General features: G+C 43.5%; 1 pseudogene; it reads right to left on the bottom strand.

The window, feature by feature from the left end:
- Positions 1-829: 829 nt before the first annotated feature.
- On the bottom strand, positions 830-947 carry LOC126413551 (5S ribosomal RNA; annotated as a pseudogene).
- Positions 948-8,880: the final 7,933 nt, after the last annotated feature.

Genomic DNA, 8,880 nt, shown 5'->3' with positions numbered 1-8,880 from the left:
CAGACACATTTCTACTGCGTAAAAACTATGTCGATAACGATTTCCGTGGTGACTACGTCCGCAGTCAATGGAAGAAGCAGTCGCACATTACTACGATATAACAAATAACTCTTTAGTAACTCATGAATCTGTTTGTTTGGCAGGTTTCGTATATCTAGCGGAACAATGTTTATAAATATCCAATAGAATCACAAAAAAATATGACTGTTGGTAAACATAATGTCAGGATTAGCTGCTAAGCATACTGTCGTCTGTGATGTATATTGTTTCTGAAATGTTTGTACACAGGACTACCTCCTTACTTGTCAGATGTAATTAATAACAGAGATTGGGCATGTATAAAGAATAAGGGCGTGATTACTCACAGACTCCTTTGTATTAGAAGACTGCTTACGAAAAATCTGAAACAGTCTCACAACGTAGACCTCTCTGTTGCACACCCTACATCACATGGTAACCAGCTTTCCTGTTTGTACGAATCGATATTCAGTGTACAGTCATCGAAATTATTCAGTTCTAATAACTGTGAGGATAGGATTCGTATAAATCACCATGCACAAAAGTGTTTTAGACACTTCTCTTCCCATGTAATATCTACGTCTCTATTGTGAAATGTAAAATAAAAAAAGCACTCCGTCTCCAGGCCACAAGTGGCCCATCGGGACCATCCGACCTTCGTGTCATCCTCAGCTGAGGATGCGGATAGGAGGGGCGTGGGGTCAGCACACCGCTCTCCCGGTCGTTTGATTCTTTCCTTTGACCGGAGCCGCTACTATTCGGTCGAGCAGCTCCTCTATTGGCATCATGAGGCTGAGTGCAACCCGAAAAATGGCAACAACGCCTGGCCACCTGGATGGTCACCCATCCAAGTGCCGGCCACGCCCGACAGCGCTAAGCTTCGGTGATCTGACGGGAACCGGTGTATCCACTGCGGCAAGGCCATTGCCTGAAATATAAAATGATCAACATTATATATGCGCCATCTTGATGACTTGTATAGTCTGTGTTTTTTGATTGGAGACTGACGCCTAAAAGTAATCGCTATTACCCACAACTGTGTAATGGGTACAAAAGTGGACGTGCATTCCCATTTCAGCTGAATTTGGAGCGCTGTGTCGACAGACATGAATAGGACTGTCTGTCCATATGGCTCAATGACTCATCTCCAGCTTAGACAGGGAGCTCATCTTCACTTTACAAACACAAGCGTCGTCAGTGTAGGAAGATGTCCACAAAATCCCCATACCCAGCTATGTCTATCGAACATTCTGTTGCCATGGTTTGGCACGAAACATTTAATGTCTGTCTCACAGTGAAGAACGCAACAGATGAGGAAGAGGGAATTCCCGCAAAAGCCGTTGTCTGGAATGAACCATCTAATGAGCCCACATTGTTGACTGAGAGGCAAAACTAGCGAGGAGTAGCAGAAATGAGGTTTGTGATACAATTAACATAAAATTGGTGATCACAAAGGGAAGAATTCAAGGAATTGTGTTACACTGGACACAAAGTAACACACGGCAGGTGAAGCAAAGAGGACATAAGGTCGTAGGAAGTCTAGTGGTATCAAACATCTGACATAATTTGATCAAGATATTTCTAAGAACGTACATCTAGGGCACAGTGTTAGATTGAAGTACATCATGCCTGTGGCAAAATCCGAAGAAAAGAGAATCGAAGCCTTTTAGTTTTAATGATAAAGACGGATGTTGAAAAGTAGCTTGTCTGATTAAATGATAAATTAGGAGGTTCTCTTCAGACTGGGGGAGAGGAGGAACATCTGAAAATAATGAAAAAATAAGATCTGCTTCTACATCTACATGGATGCTCTGCAAATCACCTTTAAGTGTTCATCGAACCACCTTCACAATTCCAATCTGGTACAGCGCGCGGAAAAAACGAACATGAATATCTTCCCGTGCGAGATTTGATTTCCCTTATTTTATGATGGTAATCGTTTCTCCCTTTGTAGATCGGCGTCGAAAAAATGTTTACGCATGCGGAGGAAAAAGCTGGTCACTGAAATTTTGTGAAAAGATTCCGCCGCAAAGAAAAACGCCTTTGTTTTAATGATGTCCACCCCAAATCCTGTAGCATTTCAGTGACACTCTCTCCCCCATTTCACGATAGTACAAAACATGCTGCTCTCCTTTGAACTTTTTCGATGTACTCCGTCAGTCCTATCTGGCAAAAATCCCTTACCGCGCAGCAGTATTCTAAAAGAGGACGGACAAGTGTAGTGTAGCCAGTCTCTTTAGTAGGTCTGTTAGATTTTCTAAGTGTCCTGCTAATAAAACTCAAGGCTATAGTTAGCCTTCCCCACAACATTTTCTGTGTGTTCTTTTCAACTTAAGTACGAAGACGTCAAGGTATAACTTACATTATACCTGAGGAAGCTATAGAGATAAAATCTGTAGCTGAAGACAAATATCGGAAGTTATCCAACACATAACTGATGACGTTGGGTGTGTGTTCCAAGATGAAGAGTTGGCACAGGAGAGCAATACCTGGCGGAACGACTTAGAAGAGTGACGAACCAACAAGGAGCCCATTACGAAGAACGGCAAAAAGCCATCCTAACGCTATGGCTCAAGATAGCCTATAAAGAGAACACTTGGAACCGAAACACGATAGGTGGCTTCAGATTCTGTTCACTTGTCGAGAGCAGAGTTTAAGTGACAACTGATGATAGTTAAAGATGGGTATGGAAGCCACCATGTACCTATGTCCGTCATGAGAATCCACACCGACGGGTTCAGCATGCAAGTGGGTCACTCACTTCTTGAGCCCGTAACGAATGGTGTGTCCCTCTCAAGGTTATCGTGCGTGTTAAGGTTCTTCAGCGTTGGGACTGTTCTCCATTCCATTGTCCAGAGGTATAGTGAATATTACACTGACATTTCTCGCCTTTCAAGACGATAATGACGAACACGCTGTGACTGGTTCGTGGAAACCTCCCTCCATGATCCACGTAGGAAACGAATTGAATGAGCTGAGGTATCTGCGGATGTGACCTCTATTGAGCATGCCGGGGCCAGCTGAAACAAGTTCGACGAACAGTGTCGCGGCCAACATGTGGAAGCGGGCCAGCGGTGATCCAAGAGTGTTCAAATGTAAGGATTGAACAACACAGTATCTAAATTTTCGTAGTAGAATATTTCCATTTCGTAGATGTATACTTTCAAACAGACTGCATTTATTTTGGGTTTTTAGTTTTGTTTCTGTCTCTGATATGAGCTATACGTTTACTGTCATTGAGCTTATTGTTTCATTCCCTGCTCACCTGCTCATATTGAATCTCAGCCCTCCAAACATTCGCTCGTAAGCGGTAAAAGTTGCGCTACACATTCTTTGAACACTTTATGTAGTACAAGAAAGCATTCTGTGCCACGCACTTCATCGTGCTACGCCAACTGCAGAGAAGGGATGATGCTGTTGGTTTAACTGGAAGTTTCCAGTTCACCCCCCCCCCCCCCTCCAAGTGGCCCAGTTAAACGTCAAAGAGCGGACTCGCTTACTGCCCGTGAAAGTGGACAGGTTTCACACTCACCTGTATGAAGGTGGCGCGCGACACGTAGTAGAACTTTCCGGCAGTGAGCGCCAGGGGTCGTTGCGCGCGACAGATGACGACCGCCAGAGACCTCTGCAGGGCGGGTGGCGCGTCAGGCCAGCCGCAGCAGTAGGCAGACTCCGCGATCCGCGAGCTCTACACACACACACCGAGGGTTCTCCAACAGTGGTAGGCAGCGTGGAACATTGTAGTAGTACATTCATCATAAGAATGAACCTCATGTAAACATTGCACTACGTATTCTTCCGCGATTACTGGCAACTCATTGGATTTCGTCTCACTTGGAAGGGAAGTCAAGATGTCTACAGTACAGCCGAGTACGATAATGAGCATACGTTTTATGCTGTGCGTTACGCGTGCATCGACTTAGCGGTAATGCGGGGCAACAGATTTACCCGCACATTTAACTTCGGCAGCACTGGCCAGAGAAGTGAGCCATCTAACCTGTAGTGATGTGAAGAGCTGCAGTAAAGACGTAAAGAGAGACGAGCAGAGAACATTATGGCTATGAATGTCATTCAGGTACAAACGGAACGAAATAATATATGCTGAAACTCAGGCGATACGCTTCTTAGGTTATTGGATGGAAAACGTAACATGCTCTCGATCTTAAAAAAGAAGAGTGATAAAAATTCCTGATTTTAACACAGGTAATATTTCTGCATGAGCTGTGTGTTGCGTAAAGGCGCACTGGCGGGATTTCACCAAGTAGTTAATTATTGAAGCCACAGAAGAGATTGCCGACCGGCGTGGCCGTGCGGTTCTAGGCACTTCCGTCTGGAACCGCGTGACCGCTACAGTCGCAGGTTCGAATCCTGCCTCGGGCATAGATGTGTGTCATGTCCTTAGGTTAGTTAGGTTTAAGTAGTTCTAAGTTCTAGGGGACTGATGACCATAAGTCCCATAGTGCTCAGAGCCATTTTGAACCACTGAAGAGATTACAGACAGTTGTCTGGTAATCTCTGAACACCTTCCATATCGGTCTCTGAGGAACACATTTCAGTATTGCTACGTTGATAACGAGGCGATCAGCAACGGAATCCCAAGCCACAAAAAAGGTCACCTTTCCTCCTCCACTTTTATGACGTGCTGTTCCTCATTGCACCATCATTCAGCAGTGACGTGTCATTAGTTCCAGTATGTTTGGGAGGTTAAATGTCTTTGTTATTTCTCGCTACAAATCGCCTAAGGGGGTAGGGCGTCAAATGGCCGACTTGGAGCAGGAGAGGGGCCACAGAACATTTTAATTTCCACTTTCTATACTTTTACAAATAAATTCATAAAGCTTTGTCAGCATGACCAGGAAGCATTCAGAATTCACACTCATACCAGGGGAAGTTCAAAAACATAACAAAATAATTTTTTTACATGTGAAATTGCATAACTTTTTCACTTACTATCGGCTGCATTTCTTGCTTAGGTAAGCTTTTCTTCATAAATAATAGAGGTACTTCACTGAAGTTTGCACAGCATACAAACCATACTTAGAGGTGTACGAAAATCTCGAATTTATTTAATTTATGAAAAAATGAATGAGCTGTTACATTTTAACCTTCATGTTTAGAAAAAACTCAAATTTTGTAGTTAAATTTCTCAGCTTTAACCACCATTCTTACTATAATTGGAAAATTCAAGAGTTTCATACACCTGTAAATATGGTTTGTATGCTGTGCAAAATTCATCGAACAACCTCTCTTTCTCATGAAGAAAAGTGTACCTATAGCAAGAAATGCAGCCAATTGTGAGTGAGAAAAATGATGAAATTTCACATGTAAAAAAATTATTTTGTTATGTTTTTGAACTTCCACTGCTATGAGAGTGAATACTGAATCCTTCCTGGTGATCCTGACAAAGTTCTATGAATTTATTTGTAAATGTATAGAGAGTGGAGATTAAAATGTCCTGTGGTGCCTTTCCTGCTCCAAGTCGGCCTGTTTGACATCCTACCCTCCTTAACTTGAATTCAGATCAATTCTATTGGGTTCAGATTGCAGCCTTACCGCGAAAACTGCAAAAATTCAGCATTTATGCTGTGTGCTCGACGTCGTGAAAATTATTGTTTTCCATGTTTCTACTAGGCTTATCACTCTTGCTCGTGCGAGACCACATCTGTCGTACAAAGTGATGGGTATATTCAAAGAATGAGTATTTTATTATTCATTTTTCTCCAGAAATTTTAATTGTGTAATGTTTTCTTGACTTCAAAAATCTTTTATAAAATATCGATAATTAAGAATGTGTATCAGCAATGAAAACCAGAATTTTGCATGCGACATGTAATTAGAAACAAGAAGACGTGCATTTTTGTTAAAGAATGGTCCAGTATGAGTTAATTACCATATACTCGATGAATTTCGTGGTTCAATGATTTAGGTATTCAAACCGAACAAAATATATTTATAGAACGCAATGACTTGTGAGTTGCCGGCCGCATGTACACACGATTATATTCCACAGTGTTACCGATTGCATCACGCTTATACAAACATTAAAAAAAAGGTTTCCATCACCTCGGTTCCGAGAGTTCCGGAACCTGAACAGAAAGTTGGAATAGAGTTCAACACAAACATTATTTCCGCCCTTTTTATTGCTCATAAAAACCACACATTGCGTGTTGCACCATCGTACAGCGAGACACTCAGGGGTGGTGGTCCAGATTGCTGTACACACCGGCACCTCTAATACCCAATAGCACGTCCTGCATTGATGCGTGCCTCTATTCATCGTGGCATCTTATCCACAAGTTCATCAAGGCACTGTTGGTCCAGATTGTCACACTCCTCAACAGTGATTCGGCGTAGATCCCTCAGAGTGGTTGGTTGGTCACGTTGGCCACAAACAACCCTTTTCAATCTATCCCAGGCATGTTCGACAGGGTTCATGTTTGGAGAACATGCTGGCCACTCTACTCTAATAGGCGCTGCTCATGCATGGCTGTTTACGTATTTGGGCGGGTTTAGTGAACAGTGAAAGGGACTGTGTCTGTGATAGCATATCCACAGTCAACGTCTATCTTCAGGAATTCTGGGAACCGGGATGACGCAAAATGGTTTTTGATGTTTGTAGTTATGTTACTCGGCCTTATATTTACTACACAGTGTTTCTCGAAAAACGTCAAAGCTGATGTTTCTCTGCAACATTGTGAGAAACATTAACGACAACGTCGCGCACGTTTTATTGCGAAGCAGGGAGCAGTACGTATGAATAGCGAGACAATCAGAGCACAAGTAGCGCTTACGGAGATTGTCATTCTACGCCATTTGTGGGATAAAAATTACGTACCTAAAGTATGGTACCGCGCGCCGCGGAATTTGAATCCCCGAAAGACGTCATGGACGTCGAAGACCCCTAGACGTCTCTGCACCTTCGCGGCGTGAGCTGTGGTGGTGCGCGCCACCCGGCAAGCATTTAGTGTGAGGGCGCCACAGTGGAACACGTGATTCCAGCAGCCAATAGCGGCGCCTCCGATAGAGTATTTAAGCGCCTTCCTCTCGTTCAGCCAGCTTTCCCCCCCCCCCCCCCCCATCTCTCAGCCACCTTCTCTCCCCCGAGTCCTTTTGCATTTCCCTCCTCTCATTCCCTCTTTCGTCTGACTGCGCCTCTCCCCCTTTATTAGTCCTCTCCCTCCTTGGTTCCTCCCCCCTTTTCGTTTTTTTTCCTTCCTCCCTCCTTGTTCTTCCGCCTCCTCCAGGTACCCGCCACCCCAGTCTGCCTTTGGCTCGGAAGTGTCATCTTTGTGCCGCCATTTTCGTGCAGTGTTTTCCAGTGAGTGTTTTACAGTGAGTGTTCAGTGTTGTGTTTTTTGGGAAGTGTTGCGAACGGCCATCGTACTGTCGCTGGGTGTGCTTTTTATCTCTTGCGAACAGAAACCAGACTGTCGCCATGTTTGTTTAATTGTGTGTGTACTACGTTACTTGTCTGCTTCCTGTGTCTTTTATTAACATTGCCAACCCCTTTTGCTTTCTGTTTTAACTTCCCGCATTTTTCCGCCATTTTACACTTTAAGTCACCGTTTTATCGGCTTTTTTCTTGTTTCTTTTCTTCTTCCGTTATTTAAAAAAAAAGTCTGTAGGCTGTAGAGCAGCTTACTAAGCTGCTGCCAGCCCGCCGCCCTTCGGGGGGGGGGGGGGAATTGAAAACCAAAAAAGGAAAAAAAAAGTTCAGCCAGCGAGTGTAATTATTGCGTGAGTCTCCACACATCGCCTCGACATCAGAGAGTGTGTTTATCGTTCTTTGTTTTCATTAATTGTAGACGTCTTGGATTCTTTAGGTTATCTCTGTCACTCCGTTTCTTCTTCTGTGTTTCGTCGTAATGTCTCTCTCCACCGTCCGTCGTTGTTTCGTGTCCGTCATTTCCGTTCGTTTCTTTGTTCGCGGGCCGCTCTCCGTTTGGTCCCGCCGCGCTTTGTCGGCCACCCCACGACCGTTCCGGTCGCGGTCACAACAGGTTACAACATAAAGTGGGGTTAAGAAAAATGTTGATGGCTATTAATATGTCACAATATCTCAAAATTTTATTTACAAAAGAGCTCTGAGCAGTATGCGACTTAACTTCTGAGGTCATAAGTCGCCTAGAACTTAGAACTAATTAAACCTAACTAACCTAAGGACATCACACACATCCATGCCCGAGGCAGGATTCGAACCTGCGACCGTAGCGGTCGCTTGGCTCCAGGCTGTAGCGCCTAGAACTGCACAGCCAATTTTATTTATAATGATGTAGTAATAAGATACATAGCAAATAAGTTGCACCTATTTCCAAGAGCGGAACGACATCAGTGTACGAGAACTACGGCTCCTGACAGACCGTTTTTGTTTGTTTACATCAGGTTTATTCTTGTGATGAACGTAGTTTAGTAGTGTATTCCAATCAGAAGATGTATTTCAGATGCTTAACAGTTTATATTAGTTTGATGTTGTCATTTGTTCCATACCTTTTGTTTATCTCCTTCTAGTTGTTAGATATAACATGACCAACGATATGTTTACCGTGTTCTACACCCCCAACAACTTAACTGATCTCGTTATTCTTCTAGTTCAAATTCTAGAAAACGTAACACGCGATTCACCCTGAAGTAATACGATATGCGATACGATACGTTGTGTCACTCGAAATGCGACGCAGAATAAATCGGCATGGAAATATAGTGGAAGTGATCACACTGGTTCACACTTGGATGACATCAATAAAACGCCGAAACGCATATCTTCCCTACCCACTCGGAAAATATGGAGTGCTGATCCTTTCACAATAATTGTATCATACGATACATAAACTAAACTAAACTCCCTCCGAAAGAGATTACATA

This window comes from Schistocerca serialis, chromosome 7, assembly GCF_023864345.2.
Source record: "Schistocerca serialis cubense isolate TAMUIC-IGC-003099 chromosome 7, iqSchSeri2.2, whole genome shotgun sequence".
In the NCBI taxonomy this organism is placed as follows: domain Eukaryota; kingdom Metazoa; phylum Arthropoda; class Insecta; order Orthoptera; family Acrididae; genus Schistocerca; species Schistocerca serialis.
Note: the sequence above shows the minus strand (reverse complement) of the source record. Positions and strands in the feature narration are given on the sequence as shown.